This window comes from Triticum urartu, chromosome 7A (genome assembly GCF_056163025.1).
Source record: "Triticum urartu cultivar PI428250 chromosome 7A, HENAU_Tu73, whole genome shotgun sequence".
Classification (NCBI taxonomy): domain Eukaryota; kingdom Viridiplantae; phylum Streptophyta; class Magnoliopsida; order Poales; family Poaceae; genus Triticum; species Triticum urartu.
The window spans coordinates 749,976,712-749,993,196 of record NC_141879.1 but is presented as its reverse complement, the minus strand read 5'-3'; the positions used below and the strand labels follow the sequence as shown (position 1 = coordinate 749,993,196).

The following is a 16,485-nucleotide window of genomic DNA, read 5'->3' as shown; positions in this document are numbered from 1 at the left end:
TCTCTACTGTGCTGAAAGGAAAAGAAAATCTGTGATTTTAATAATACTGTGCGTGGTAAAAACAACAATTTTTTTATATTTTGTGTTGAAGTTATATTGTCTCAAAAAAAGTTTGTACAAATGTAGAATGCATCCATATGTGGATTTATAATTTTCAAAATTCTTAGAACCTTGACAAAGTAATTTTCAATTTTTTGCACGTGCTCCAAAATGTAAAGGTTGCATTTATTTATAACTGTAAAAAAATAGGAGAAAATAACTGGATAAGCCGCCGCTCTCAGCGCCGAGCTGGGGCGGCTCCCTGCTCGCCGCCGCGCCAAAGGGGCCTCCGTGGACTCCGCCACCGCCGGCGGCACTCGCTTCCCCGCTGCTCCCCCTCGCCGTGGCCGCAGGTATCTTCCCCCCTACCCCTCTCCAGTTGCTCCGGCGCACTCGAGATTTCGCGGAATCTTGTGGGATTTCCAAATTTTCTTTCTTATTATCCCGGTGTGGAATTTCCCGGCCGCGCCGCCGCGCTCCATTTGCAGGCGCTTCATCTCTAGTTACTGGCAGTTTCGCCGGGTTGTAGAGAAATATCTTGCCTCCGTTGAAGCTGGCGATGCACAGCAGGAACAGGGACAGAATGCAGAGCAGGGACGAGATTACTGCAGGCTTGTATGCCTGGCTTCTGTAATCAGCTGAGTTTTTCCTTCCTTCTGAATTACTATGCCCACCTTGTATGTATAACAATTCATCAGAAGTAAAAAGTTAATCCTCCTCCTCTGTTGATCTTTTCTTCTTTCTTTGAGACAATACTTTCAGTCAGATTAGAGACGACGGTCGTGCATACCTACAGATTCAGATTAGAAACGATGGTCTTAAAATTATGTATCTGGAAGCAAGCAACAGGAAGTCGACCTGATTTCTTTCAGTGTAACTAGTACCACTATTTACTCTAGTAGTACTAGGAAAATGTTTGTTTTGTTTGTCCTGCTCAATCACTCATGCTGATGGAGTTAATAATCGATGGACTGTTTCATTCCTCAATAAATCGACAAATTAGCATTTACTGTTTGAATAATTCAAAACAACTACATCTATTGGCGTCATCTATTTCTTGTTATCCTAGAGAGAACTATTTCTGCTTACGCCAACCATAGTGCTTATATCTTTCATTCACACTGCGCGAGGTCCTTGTAGCGCGCGGAATCTGAGACATTGTTTTGTTTCATCCAGCGGCATGCAGCTGGAGGTTTTAGCGCTGTCTGCCACGCACTGGTTGAAATGTGTGCGCCTTGAAGATCGAGACGCCACTGGCCAGCCACCAGCACGAGATCTGAAGCTGAGTATTATTGTTTTTATAGTGTTGCTACATAGAATGCTTTACCGACAGAGGTAGGGGAGAGTAAACTAATGCAAGTAGCCTGTGGAGACTCCATACTAGTAGAACAATACACATCTCTCTTATCTTCACTTCTAATTTGTATGCTGCAATGCCCTGGTAGTACAGAGTATTCAAATGTTTGTTCTCTTAGTTTCTGAACAGTACACATCTCTCTTATCTTCAATTCTAACGTAAACAATCTTTGTACCATTGTTCCAGCTCTGGGTTATTGTTTGCTTAGCTGCACAATTGTCAGTGCTATCTGTGGTCAGAATTTTGAAGCTTTTTTGACTATGTTCAATGCTATCTGTGGTCAGGATATTTACATATACACTAATATTTATCACATTGGAGAAGCAATTGACTTTCGGCTACAGTCAATGGTACCATTTTATTTTCTACTGACGGTGCTCGCGTATGGAACACGATCGTGCTGTTTCTCATGGCAATGTTTGATGTTGTTTTCCTTTAAATATATACAAAGTTTGTAGGAGAATCGTATGGAATGTCACTTACAATTATGTCCATGTAATAAGCTATCTTGGTATTGAATTTGCTTCTATTGTACATATGTTCAGTACTATTGTTACCCCCAATCTGAAACATACGATATTTAGAATGTGGGTGGTCAAACTTACTTCACTCTGATCACTACTACATACAAAGACTTACTCAAATATGTGAAAAGTTCATCCTCAACTATCGCCTCTCTGTCTTTATGTTCTGCTTCTAACACAAAGTAGTGTGATTTTGATTTGATCAGGCAACACACCAGATCAACATGCATGTTGAATGGTGCTCGACTGGTTATGTGCAGAACTCGTCCAACTAGTGATGGATCTGTATGTGGGCGCTGCCACCACTGGGTCCTCCGACCGCCGGCAAATCTCACTTCTCCGCTGCCATCCTCGCTGTCGATGCAGGTACCCTTCCTCCTACAACTCATTCCAGTAACAGTGATGTCCCACGATTGGTCCAGCAACACTGTTTGGATAGTCGAATTTCGTCCAAAAAAACACCATGGTATTCTAGGAGTAGACCCATTTGGAATTATCAACTGAAACACAATGATTCAACAGCATAATATGTAAGCTACACCACAGCTCACTCTTTTAATCTAGGTACCTTGAACAGCCTGTTTAAAAACAGCTAGTGTTATTTCAGTTAAGTAGTACTCATGGTTACAAGCTGTTGAAAAGAGTAAAAAGGCCACAATCCCATTTAAACAGTTGAGCTTCACCAACCATTTGTCTTTTTTTCCCTCACCTGGAGACAACTATTTCTGCTTACACCAACTAACCACGAGGGAAACAGTTAAATAAGCAGCCGAGGGAGACTTGAAAAGCTGGGCGTCCTTTTCAAATTCGCTGCTACTAGCAGTGCTAATAACGTTCATTCACACAGTGTGTAAAAACCATAGGCTTTGTTTTGTCTCACCCAACGGCAAGCTGCTGGATGCTTTAGTGCTGTCTGTCACAGGTTGAAACGCAAGAGCCTTGAAGACTGCGACGCCACCAGCCGGCTACCAGCGCGAGACCTAAAGCCGAGTGTTGTTTTTATAGTGTTGCTCCATAGGATGCTACACCATCGAATCTCGCCATTTATAACCTACACTTAACGTTAGCAGCAGATAACTATGTAGGATGGAGCTAATTAGCTAGCTGGCAGGTTTAGTTACTTAGTTCAGTTTGCATGCCTATAGGTAATCTCGATCCATACACACGCATGCCAGGAGCACATGCAAGTTTGAACAAACGACCCAGGAGCTAATTAATCACCTCAGAGTATGCACAAAGGAAATAAAACAAAGAAACACTAATACTCAGAGGTACTTCTCTCTGTTTCACGGCCTCTATTAGCTTCCAGCAGAGATGAATGTGGGGTTTTTAACACACAACTCGACAGATATCAAGATTATACATTACGGCATACAAATAAGCTATGTGCACTACTGGAATCTTTGAACCTTGACAAACTAATTTTCAATTTTTTGCACAAAACGTGCTCCATGGAGCCCTTGCTGCAAAACGATTTTCCCTTGTAAAGGTTGATTTTATTTATAACTGTAAAAAAGAAGAGAAAATAACTCGATAAGCCGCTGCTCTCAGCGCCGAGCTGCGGCGGCTCCCTGCTTGCTGCCGCCCCTAGCGCCAATGGCGCTTCCGTGGACTCCACCACAGCCGTCGCCCCGCTCGTCGTCGCCGCACGTATCTTGCCCCCTACCCATCTCCTCAAGATTTTCCTTCGGCTGTTGGGTGATTTAGTGGCCGCGGAGGCGCCCCCCATTGCCAGGCGCTTTGTGTGGCGGAACTTGTTTCGTTCCAGAGGCTTTTGTGAGGAAAACAATTCGATGGATTAGGCTTACTTTTCGAAAAATTCAGTGCTGTTACTGTGCGCTCGTCGTCTTTCAATACTTTGAGTCAGATTGGAAAGTGATGGTCTTGCATACATTCAGATTCTGGCGTGTCCTGCCTTGCAATTGTTGTAGGAAAAAAGGAAAAGGATGTGTCCCAAACCAAAACAGCGCCATCTTCTCCATCATTCACCATCAGCGACCACCTCCTTACCTATTCCTCCTCTCGCAGCAAGCAACAACTTGTATAAAAGTAGATCTGATTTCTTTCAGTGTAATAAGTAGTATTTACTCTACTGGCAAATATTTGTTTTGTTTGTCCTACTCAATCACTCATCCTGATCAGGGTTAATAATCGGTGGACTGTTTCATTCCTCAATGAAATCGATGGATTGGCCTTACTGTTAACGTCACAGCTCACTGTTTCAATCTAGGTATGTAGCCCCCCATCCTCACCAACCACTCGTTTATCTTTTCCTTCCCCTAGAGACAACTATTTTTTTGCCCGGTGACGGCCTCAGGCGGCGGCGAGGAGGTGAGGTGAGGTGGGGAGGGGGCCGCGGCAGCGCGGCTAGGGTTCCCCCGCCGCCATGGGTGGAGGCCAAGCGGGGCGAGAGGGGTTGGGGCGGGGTCCAAATAATGGTATTGTTCCCCACCGACATGCTGAATAAACAATTCCTATTTTCTAATCTTTATCTTTACCTAATCTTTCCCTAATAGTAAAGTGCTTATTGACTTTGGTCGTACGTCGTCGGCAATTTTACAAAACAACCCCTGAAGTTTATAGGAATCAACCCGCAATCCCTTTTAAGTGAATCTAGGAAAACGTTCTATTTTTAGAAAATAACCCCTACACTTGTAAGAATTCAATCCGCGCTCCTTTGTTCCGTCCCTCGACCCCGGCTGCATCTGGCGACGCCGCTACCCCGTCGCCTGACCTGCTGTCGGTCGCGGTGGATCTCCCTCCCTATTGTCTTGTCCCGTCTTCAGGTGGCACCTTGGTCTTGGGGTGGGGGAAGTACCACAAGCAATAAGGCGGCTTTGGGAGGAGCCATTGGTAATGGGAGAAGCGGCGAGCAAATCGACCAGCAAGTTAGGGGGTGGCACCGATGTAGCTTATGTGGCGTGGGAGAAACATAAAGGAGATAAGATGGGGTGAGGCGGGGTGGAGAAAGATATAAGATGGGCCGAAATTTGGAATTTCGGTATCTCTCGCGCGCAACCAGTCCCTCATGGCTCGAGATAAGTGGGCCAGGTCCAAACTTAGAATGATACTTTTTCTATCGCGAAGCAACAACCACAAATGATCTAACAATAAGGAAAGCTATACCGACACATAGTACGTTTGCAAACCGATTATTCGTGTGTTCGGCATTTTTGTGGACAGATAATGTGTCAGTAACATACACTTGTACCGACAGATGCATGTAGCCATTGCGGTGTCAGGGTGTAGTGGTGTAAGAGTACAAACAACTATAACTATTTACTATGATAGTACTAGCCCTGGCATTTGTGAGGGCCACTTTGCTAGTTCTCAACTAATTATGGGATGGGGTAGATTTACATTGAGGGAACTACCCAGGGCTTTTGGCCAAGAATCACATCATGCATCACGACTCGTTGGCATCCTCCAAACTCTAGAGTACACGTACGATTTAATTAATAAATTGCAGTAAACATCACTTAAAAATTGCTTTGAAACAAGCAATTACACCAGAAAAGATCAAACGGACCTTCGCGATCAAACGGACGTTCGAGAGGCCTCACTGGTGACCAAGGTTGCAATTATGTTTCATGTATATGCGTGTTGGCGGCAGTAGATGCAATGGGATCTGCAGAAGTAGGCAGCCATGGCCATCATGGTCGTTCGAGCGTGGAGACTGCAGCGTGTGCTCGAGCGGGACCCCGGGGGGGACCCGATATAAAGGTAAATAAATAAAAATATACTTACATTATAAAGACACAAAAAGTCTAGAGTAGCATTTTGAACGAAGGGTTAGATACTTAGAATTAACTGTTACCTCTTCCTATGAAGTACTAGCGTACGGTAAAAAAGCTCATCGCATAGGCACAAAAAAATATTGCATTAGTTGCGTGGACATTGGTTTATTTGCATATTTTACATTGTTTATTACTTGGCTATCTGTCTTGGAAAATACTTTCATTGTTTCTAGGCGGGATGATAGGTTGATTTCCAATAATGAGAAGCCCCACTTATGCGTATGCATCTCCTTCGTCTGCAGATCTACAACTACAAACACAATGCAACCGTATTTATTGTGTACCTCCAGCAACACCACTGCACGTCGCCTCACCTTTTTGCGGAGGCCCCGAAACGAAGTACTTCATCACCACTCTTGCCTGGGATGCCTGGGCACAATGCCCGTAGTTTGTCCTCAATGTCGATCACATTTTCCAGCAATCAACAATCACCTACTTAGATAGTGGGGAGTTGTAACCACACATATATCTCGAAGCCCTCTATGGCGAGCAGTTTCAATAGGTTCCCATCCAGTGAAGTTGTCAAGTGGAGCTTGCCTGGATCGTGAGTGGTGGGTGGGAGCTTCTTTTTCGTCCGACCTCGTGCACCCGTGACCACATTGTATGTGAGAATTTGGTCACTATAGTACACTGGCTAGTGGATGATGCCACCACGAAGGACGGCGGGGATGTTGTACCCAATTGCGCACATCCATGGAAAGTCATTGTTGCTAGCAAGAGAAGTAACATGTCCCCAGGTACCAGAGGAGGATATGGCGGCCTGTACTTTGATACTCGATTCGTAGACATCGAAGAAGAGCAGCATGAAGGAGCTGTCGATGCCATCTGGAGCTGTGAGTAGTTCGCATTCCTGCAAGTTGTCCGGGGTCCTCTGTACACCCGTCGGTTTGGAGAGGAAGGTGTGTTGGCCGGTCATGGGATCATACACGCACAGGCTAGAATAGCACTCGGATTCGGGTTGCGCGTAGACGCCAAGGACAACAAGGCCGCCGTGGGATATCAACGGATAGTACCGGCCAATTTGGTTGGAGGAGTGGCGTGACATGAAGGGCGAGAGGTAATGGTGGCAGAAGTGAACGTGGGTGGGAGCTTCTTTTTCGTATCACCTGGCGCACCCGTGACCACATCGTATGTGAGAATTTGGTCATTATAGTACACTGGCCAGTGGATGATGCCGCCACGAAGGACGGCGGGGATGTTGTACCAAATTGCGCACATCCATGGAAAGTCATTCTGGCTAGCAAGAGAAGTAACATGTCCCCAAGTACCAGAGGAGGATGTGGCGGCCTGTACTTTGATACTCGATTCGCAGACATCGAAGAAGAGTAGCATGAAGGAGTTGTCGATGCCATCGTGAGTAGTACGCATGCCTGCAAGTTGTCCAGGGTCCTCTGTACACCCGTCGGTTTTGAGAGGAAGGTGTGTTGGCCGGTCATGGGATCATACACGCACATGCCAGAATAGCACTCGGATTCGGGTTGCGTGTAGACGCCAAGGACAGCAAGACCGCCATGGGATATCAACGGATAGTACCGGCCAATTTGGTTGGAGGAGTGGCGTGACATGTAGGGCGAGAGGTAGTGGTGGCAGAAATGAACGGCTGCGGATGTGACCGGGTGGACTGGATTCACGAGCTCCTCGTCGTAGGTGCAGTGGATGAGCATGGTGGAAGCCGCTTGTCTGCTGAAACGGCGGATGAGCTTACAGACGGTGGCACAGCGGACGAGCGTGAAAAAGTCATTGATGCGTGCCATGATCTCAAGCAGGAGATCAGCCCGGAGCGTCGGCGCCGCCGTTGCCAGCGGGTGTAGCACGTCGTTCCGTGGGCGCCATGAATCGTGTGTGTTGAGTTGGAGGGCTTAGCTAGCTAGCAGGAACGCTCGCACATATGAAAGTCGTCTCCGGCACCGGCACGAAACCGCATCAATGTTTGACACGCAGCAAACAGAATTTGGCACGGCAACGTGCAAAGGAGGAAAGGCGAGTTCAAGTTTGAGTCTGAGGCGCATCAAAAAGGGAAACGAAACGCAATCAATTCGGTTTGGTGCACGTCCGGTTTAATTAACTTGACGGTCGACTAAGCAAAGATACATGTCAGGGTGGACACGGTCCGAGCCGGCGTTTGGACCGGCCACTGGTGGTCCGGTCCGGACCGGTCCCAGCAGCGTGGCGGGCCTGTTTTCAGGGACCGGACCGGCGGCTGTGAAGCCCGGGCTGGACCGAGAGGACTGGCGGTCTTGTTTCCATGGTGGTCATGGCGAGGCGGTGGTGACCAGATTGTCGGCAAGAGGATGGGTGTTGTGACAGAAACAGTGGACAAAGGCAGTAGCGACGTGATAGACGTGCGTAGGTGCTGTGGCGAGGTGGGCAATGTGCCATGGGAAGTGCGCTCTGCGTCGCGGCGGTTAGCCATGCATGAACATTCCTTAGAAGTTTTTTTCGTTGCATGCAACTAATGTGGGACGTGCATGAGCCCATGATATTCTGTCTGCGGGCCTTGCCATAATTAGAGGATCAAAACTGACGTGAAGTTAAATGTCAAATGGCGCCGCGATTTGCGGATCAAGCCTTGTTTCTCTCGTACTTTTGTATTTTTGTTCGACTGAATAAAAGTGCAGAAAGTTAACACACGAACAGGACTGAATACAGTCATATTCAGTTATGGAGGTGCACATAACTAGGCAAGGTTTACAGAGAGAGCAACGGGTAGACCTGAACATACGCTTCACCAAAAAGAAAACGGCAGCGTAGGATCAAGGCACGTAATTATAGGCAAAGCGTTTCTCCCACGATTTGCGCCTTCCAAAAAATACTTGCCTGATTTGTTGGACGCGAAAATCACGGCCGATCGAGCTTTTTCCCCCAGTTGATGGCCTGCGTGCGTGCTGCGCTGAAACGGCTGCCATGGCAAGGGTCGAGAACGCGAGATCGTCCGGGGTGCACGCACGACAGTGACGGCGACCGGCGGCGAGAGGCTATGTCACTTAGCGAGGAGAGGGAGGAAGGAGTGGGGGAGCTTGGGGCATGGTGGTTCATCCGGGGTCTGCCGCTGGCCGCGATGACGACGAACAGCAACGGTGCTGCCATTTTTTTCCTCGGTCGGACCGGTTAAAGACCGGACCGGACCGACAATTTTTCGGGCCGTATCTGGCAGACCGGACTGACCCTTTTCTCTGGCTGGCCAGGACCGAGAGAGCCACAAGCGGGCCGAAAAGCCCGCTCGTTACGTCCAGCTACATGTAACTACTGATCCGCATCATGTCTCAATTATGCGTAATAATAATGACTCTGTAAAACAGAAATCTATCAAGACGTACGGCACCAGAACATCGATCGAGAGCCGGCATTGTCAGAAGAAAGAAAGATGACCAAGCAGCACTTACGCCGACGTACGGCTCCAGCTGCTTGGAGAAAGATGTTTGCTTTCCGTCGATCGCGTTTCGTTTCCCAGTCCAACTCAAATACCTCCCCATGCCTTTCTTTCTTTCTTCCTCTATAATTCCTTCAAAAGTGCTAGACATACAAAGACTTACACGTTTTTATATGCTCCTTCCATCTAACAACCAATCAAGGTTAACCATCCTGTAAAAGCCTGTAAATCGTTTGTACGTGTAGCATTGCCGTAATTCCTTCTATACAGTCGTTGGGCCGGTGGGTTGCAATGTCGCGTTTCCTTCGTATGTCATGGCTAGCTCGATCGTGCAGGAGCGCCATGGCGGCTTGCAAACGCCGGCGACGTGGGCCTGCCGCCCTGGAGATCGCGATGCTCCCAGCCGATGTCCTGCTCGAGATTGTGGCCCGTACTGACTTTTTTACCCTGGTCTGCTGTGCTGCTGTCTGCAAGCATCTCCGCAGAGACATTCTAAGCCCGTCGTTCATCTGCCGCATCAGCCTCAAAGTTGCTCCCTGTATCATCGCCGATATCCGCACCTATAACAATATTCCCCTCACTCTCGTGCACCCGCGTACGCTTGCTGCCGCGTCCTTTTGCGACGACCGCCTCTCTCCCTTCATGACACGCCGTGCTGCTATTATCCTTCGCGAGTATAATCCGGTGACCTCTCGCCGTGGCCTGGTGGTCCTCGACCGCAGGCCCCTCATAGTGCAAGGAAAATCCAACTACCTACACGAGATAATGCGACCCGAGTCCGAGCGCAATTTTGAGCTGTGTGTGTATGATCCCATGACCAGCCAACACACCTTCCTCTCGAAACCGCCAGGTTTCCAAAGTGGCAGGAATACCTCACAAAAGTATGTTCTACTCACTCCAATGGATGGCATCGACAACTCCTTCATGCTACTCTTTGCCAATAAGTGTGGATGGAGCATTAGTGTACATGTCGCCACATCATCCTCTACTACCTGGGAGCCCATCAGTACACAGGCGAGGCACCATGACATCCAATGGTGTTCAGCCAACATGCGTAGCGACCCCGCCGTGCTCCATGGTGCCCGCCTCCACTGGCTAACGCACCTCGGTGACCGAATCATCTCCTACGATGTGAGCACGGGGAAGTCGGGACTGATCAAGCTCCCGCCCACCAACCACAAAGCAACCCAGATCCACTTGGCAACATCACCAGAGGGGAACCTATTGAAACTGCTCACCATAGAGGGCTTCAAGATATCTGTGTGGCTACAACTCCCCATGACCTCAAAACATGCTGGCGGTACTGGTTGGTCGCTGGAAAATGTGATCGACATTAAGGAGAAAATATGGTTTGTGTGCCCAAGCATACCTCTCGGTAATCTTACCGATGTATTCATTGATTTCCAGGGCTTTGGGAAGAGGAGCGGGGACGTGGTGCTGATGCGAGTAAATGAAAATCATTGTAGTACACTCCTAGTTTTTAATTTGGAGACGAAGGAAGTGCATATCCATAACGGGGGCTCCATGCTGTTGGAGATCGACCTATCATATTGTCTACAAACCATGAAAGTTTTTCCCTAACTGTAGGGCAAGTATGTGGGACATTGTACAAATGCATCTGGAACGGAATATTATTTCTGTATTCCATCAATCATATAATTTCTATTAAATATTTAGTTGTTATATTTATCAATATATATACTAGTATACACGGATGCAAGACCGCTTTTTAAGGCGGAGAACAAGTTTAATGGCATGCGCATGCAAGCAGGAATATTTTTAAGGCAGAAAATGAGTAATGTTAGTTTAATATTTAGTTATTATTATTTGTTTAGCAATATACACAGTATATGGACGTCGGAGGTTCAGGTGACATCGACAAGCACCTGGTGCCCTTTGTGTGGTACAACGCAGCTGACAACCTGCTTAATTAGCCGGTACAACCCCGCTACGTCATGTGTTGGTGACATCAATGGACCATCGAAGTCAAAACCTTTAACTCAAGAGAGGCACCTGGTGACCCGTCTCGAACCATGGTGGCTACTTTTTTAGTCCTGGCGTGAAACACGTCGTGAGACATGTACAGCCGAGTGTTGTCAGTTGTCACTAACCGCATCCTCATGGTGAACCACGAAGGGTCCGTCCCCCATACTTACAGGGACTGCACACGTGGTTTCATCACCGATGATGCCGCTGCAACGCGATCCTACTTCCGTATGCCAGGCGAAGGTAAAGAAAATATCATCCTGGTTCTCAGATTCACCAGCGCCATATAGAAGCGACCACACACAAATTCATTGCGACCGGGGTGAACATATCGTTCCTCGGAAGCAGAACATTCATGATGTTGGAAATGCCTCCACATATGCACCACCTGAGAGCGAGACGTCCCTACGCACGACAGGCAGCACTACAGACGGTTTGGCCTGCATTTTTCTTACCACTGTGTGGATCACATCCAGATGGTGCCTCGCATCGTACCTATGGGCGACGACGCAACCTTCAAGCTATTTGACCGAGACCAATGAAGATTACTTATGTAAAGTGGCAGTAATAATCCCAAAACACATACTCCCTCGATCCATATATATAGGGCCTAATGCATTTTTAAGATTGCCTTTGACTATTGATAAGATTAATAGTACATGAGATGTATAACGTGAAAGTTATATCATTGGAAGCGAATTTAACAATATGATTTGTGTAACTTGCCTGTCATATATTATTGCTCTAACATATGGTGAAAGTTTGCCTTATAAAAACATTAGACCCTACATATTTGGATAGAGGGAGTAGATAGATTCTTATGCCATTGTGGTTGTCAATGGTAGAAGGACAACACAATTCTGATATTGCTTGCCTAGTTAATACCTCCTGATTGTTGTTTGTCCAATTCCATGGCTTTAGTCTCGTGGTTGTTCTCCTTGTGTTATCGCCCATCAGCTTTTTTGAAAGTATAGAGATGGCCCCTCAACTGCAATGCCAGCAAATCTTAGTCCCTTTAGGGCATGTACAATGATTAATAAGATAGTCTTATCTTAAACCCGCAACATAACTAGATATCCGCAAATAAGCGGTGAGAAATATTTTTGCCAGCAGATCATCTCTAAATCAAGAGAATGCAAGTCTTTTCTTATAGTTTCATTTTTGTCCACCTCAGTGCTTATCCTACGTGGCACTGTAAGATACCAGCATTGTTCATACTCTAATTGTTAGAAACGGATATTTTTCATCCCTCGAATAGATTTGGGTGTTTTTGTGCTATCATGGTGCAATTTTGACCATTGACCTTGCCACATCATTGTCCATCGCATCTTCTTTTCTTCCTCACGCCATCCCGGTGTAACCGAGTTGGCACTGGACTGAGTGCCCATGTACTCCACGCCACCGCACCAGGGACGAGGTTCTTTGGCCAGCGATTCATCGCTAATGTTATTTCGGTTTCCTACAATGGACTCTGCAGCGGTACAGTCCACTATCATGTTTTTTTGTTAAGAAGTGATTCCAGAATTTGCGTTCTGATTCACCTTGTTTATCTACAATATGAGCCAAGTCATCAGCATCCGGCGGTTTCACATAAGTGCCTTGAAAATTGGCCATGAAATTGTCCTCGAGGTCATCCTATTCGTTGATCAAATCTGGCACAAGACTAACGATAAAGGGTTTCCCGCCGCTTTATATGATAACAGTGTCAGGCTAAGCCCTTCAGTTTCAATCTGGTAGGAGACCGTTGAGCCAATGCCGGGCTAGGCACTTTACTTTCAATGCAAGTATGTTAAAGTGTGGATATTGTCTCCACCTGCTATGTGGACTGCAAGAAGGGAATCCTCGATCCATACCAAGGGATTTGTAGTCCCATCATACTGGGGACTTGATGTTGACTGCTCGCGGGCAACTCATTCAGGAATTGATGTTGCATGACCTCATCCGTAAAGCAGGCAAGGAGAGAGAGCATCTCCTCGAAAATTTGCAGTGGCATGGTGTACATCTGACATGGATACACCGTGACTCTGGTGTAGTCACGCAAATCACCGTCTTTGGCCAACCAAGCTAATTAACCCGCCTATCCATCAGGTGGGCATTGCCTGGATTGGTAAATCGGTCGAGGAGGATTCTCGGGCCGTATTGGCCTTTTGTCCTCGGGGGTCCGATTTCGAGCCGTAAAGCAGTAGGTGTTGCCCACTTTTGTGCTCCGGAAACTCGAGAGTGCATTTTTCTGCACCGACTTCATGTTTGGTAATATGGGGTGGTCGACTTTTAGTGGGTCTATCGAGGATTCGAGGTCTTTGGCCCACCAGTGCATCAATATGGCTCTGTCCTCGGCCATTGTGTCCATCTCATCGAGCAGATTCCTTTGGAGCTATGGCGGCTCGTTGTTGTCCTCTATCTGCCACAACTTGCCTTGAGTGTCTCCTCGGCTTTAAGAAGCTCAGTCCATCAAAAATTCTGACATCTCCTTGTTTTGATCGTACATTGAGTTTTCATCGTCCAAGATCGTGAGTTTCGGAATTCAATCTAACATCCCGTTTAGAATGGGTTTTCACTTTCATCCATGGTCCGATCGAGGATCGGGTCCAAAGGATGTTTGCCTAAGATCCGATCGGACATGGATTTTGCTATCGTCGGGCGCTCCGGGTCGGTCAGGTGCAACATCATGCTCCTTAATATGGTTTGACACCCAGTTCAAGAAGACAAGCCCACCGAGGGAATCTGCGTCATACTCTAGGTTACCGAATCTAACAATCCATCCTGGGGCAAAGTTCTCGATCTGGCCGTGGTGCACTTGAATCAATAAAATGGATAATGCCGCCAAAGAGAAAGTTCTATCCTGGCTAGAAGATCATGCCACCGTTGACTTAGACCATCGATCTAGATTCGCACCATCGTACCGCTTCAACTACTCAGATGGATCTATATGGGCACCAATGATGGTGTCAAATCCAGTAGATCTCGGGTAGGGTGTTCTGAACTGGGTAACCTTTGTCCGACGGTAACAGAGACACATGAATTTACCCAGGTCCGGTATCTCTCGAAGAGATAATACTTCATTGTATTAAATTCGAGGGAGTAGGTATCGACTATGAGGGCTTCGCCGACTCGCCTGGACCTGCGAGGGTCTGCTGAGTCACCATGCTTGCATGTAGCTAGAGATCGAAGTCTACGTACGTGCGGGTCACCAATTCACCATGCCCACGACGTCATGTTGACGCCACGAACGCCCGCATGTGCACCACTGGATGGGTGTTTAGCTAGCTAGCTGTATCTGCTGGCCTCGGTCCAGATCATACTCCGGCGGCTGGCTCTGCTCTGCTCGGCTCGGTCGCACTCGGCTTTGTCCGGTTGGGGTTCTGGACCGAGTCCGATCCGATCTGGCAGCGATCTCCGTTCCCCACACGAATTCGTCTTGACGCAATATTAACGGGGCCTTGCAGCTGGAATCGACGTACATAGTATAGTACGTATATCAGATCGAACGTTCCTGGCTAGCTTGTTATAACATGCCAAGACCTCCCGACTCAAAGTCAAAGTCTCAAACACACAGGACCGATGGCGCCACGGAAAAGGCGACGAAGCAACATATGTGCGGCAACACCTACGCCGGATATAGCTGCACCATTATCGCTCCCAGCTGATCTCATACTCGAGATCATGGCCCGCACCGACCTTTTCACGCTTGTTCGTTGTGCCGCCGCTTGCAAGCATCTCCGCCGTGGCATCCTAAGCCCATCATTCATCCGCCACGTCACTCAACACGTGGCTACCTCGATCCTCGCCGACATCTCTAGCTATGACGACTGGGCCCTCGCTCTGGTCCATCCGATCACGGCCGCCGCAGAGTCCTTCTATCATTACGACCTCTCGCCCTTCATATCACGCCGCTTGGCTAGCCTCCTTGGCCAATATAGCATGGTGACATCCGGTGGCGGACTCATCGTCCTTCGCCACCAACATGTAGAAACAAGACAAGAGTACAAGAACCACTTTGACTTGTGTGTGTACAACCCCATGACAGGCCACACCGCTATCCTCCCAAAATTGCCACATGTCCAGGTTAGCATTACCACTGTCCTGGAATACATCCTTCTCACCGCTGCGGATGGCATCGGTTGCTCCTTTATGCTGCTTTTCATTGATATCAACATGTGGAGCATCGAAGTACACACTGCCAGATCCTCCTCTCATACCTGGGAGACTGTCACTTATGCAAACCATCATGACTCCCCATGACGGTCGTTTCATGGCTACGACGACCCTACCATCCTCCGTGGCGGGGTCGTCCACTGGCTGGCAGAGCAGGGCAAACAAATCCTTACCTATAACGTGAGGACAAGGATGCCAGGACTACTTAAGCTCCCACCTATCAAACGCAAGACAAGCCTGCTCCAGTTGGCAACATCACCAGATAAGAGCCTACTAAAACTGTGCGCCATAGATGGGTTCATGATATCCATGTGGCTACAGCTCCCTACTACCCCAACAGGTGGTGGTGGTGACGGAGATGGTTGGGCACTAGAAACTGTGATTAACATAGAGGAGAAGTTACGGTCGTTCTACCCAGACCTCCCTGTCGTTGGAGATGGCCCTGATGTACTAGCCGAGTTTAAGAAATTCAGGAAGTGGACCAACGACATGGTTCTGCTACAGATATGTATTGGATTTTGTGTTGTTCTTGATTTGGAGACAAAGGAGATACATAGGCGAGAGTGGGGATCCATGTTCTTGGAGATCGACCTAGCATCTCACCTACAAAGCATGAAAGTTTTTTCCTAACTAGCTACCAAGTAAGGAGGGTGAGGATAGGTTACAAATGGATTTATCACCTTTATCCATTGGTTCTTTACAACTTGATATTTTATCTTATTTTGACCTATCACATGAACAGACTATCACAAAGGTATATTGAAAAATAAAATCCATGCAGCACTAGATACCTTCTCCTAGGATTATTCTTCAAGCAGTTGCTGTGCATGTACAAGTCCCAAATCAGTTAATCAACTATCACAAACACTCTACACTGTCATATTCCCAAATCAGTAAGGATAGCCAACACTAAAATCTGCTACAACTGAATGAAGTATGACTGGACACCATATCTTGTATAAATCTAAATACAGGACTAACTTACTACAACCAAATGAATGTCTGGGAATTCTTCACGTTATACACCAAGCAACTGAAGGATAAATAGAAATCACAAATAGACTAAAGTCTCCATTCAGCTATATCATTAATTATTCTCTCAACAGCATCAAAGTTTGGTGGCAGTGATATAATCATATAAAATGCACACCACTTATCCTTACCAAAGATATGGAGATAAAAGACCTAAGAAACAAATTTGCCGATCCAGCATCGCTTCAGCCTCCAACAGCTGCAGCAGCTCACCAAGTACTTTTG

At 47.3% G+C, this 16,485-nt stretch overlaps 1 long non-coding RNA gene and 1 pseudogene across 9 annotated transcripts; both read left to right on the top strand.

Annotated features, from left to right (window-relative positions):
* Positions 1-257: 257 nt before the first annotated feature.
* Positions 258-6,230, top strand: LOC125522428 (uncharacterized). Of its 9 annotated transcripts, XR_015610942.1 has the most exons (7): positions 258-392; positions 528-676; positions 1,216-2,286; positions 3,819-3,969; positions 4,063-4,150; positions 5,537-5,643; positions 5,960-6,230. It is a non-coding gene; the product is annotated as an uncharacterized LOC125522428 (long non-coding RNA). The 9 variants fall into 9 exon arrangements; XR_015610936.1 differs by lacking the exon at positions 3,819-3,969; XR_015610937.1 differs by lacking the exon at positions 3,819-3,969 and having other exon boundaries at positions 5,534-5,643.
* Positions 6,231-14,634: 8,404 nt separating this feature from the next.
* LOC147962784 (uncharacterized) lies at positions 14,635-15,858 on the top strand (annotated as a pseudogene).
* Positions 15,859-16,485: the final 627 nt, after the last annotated feature.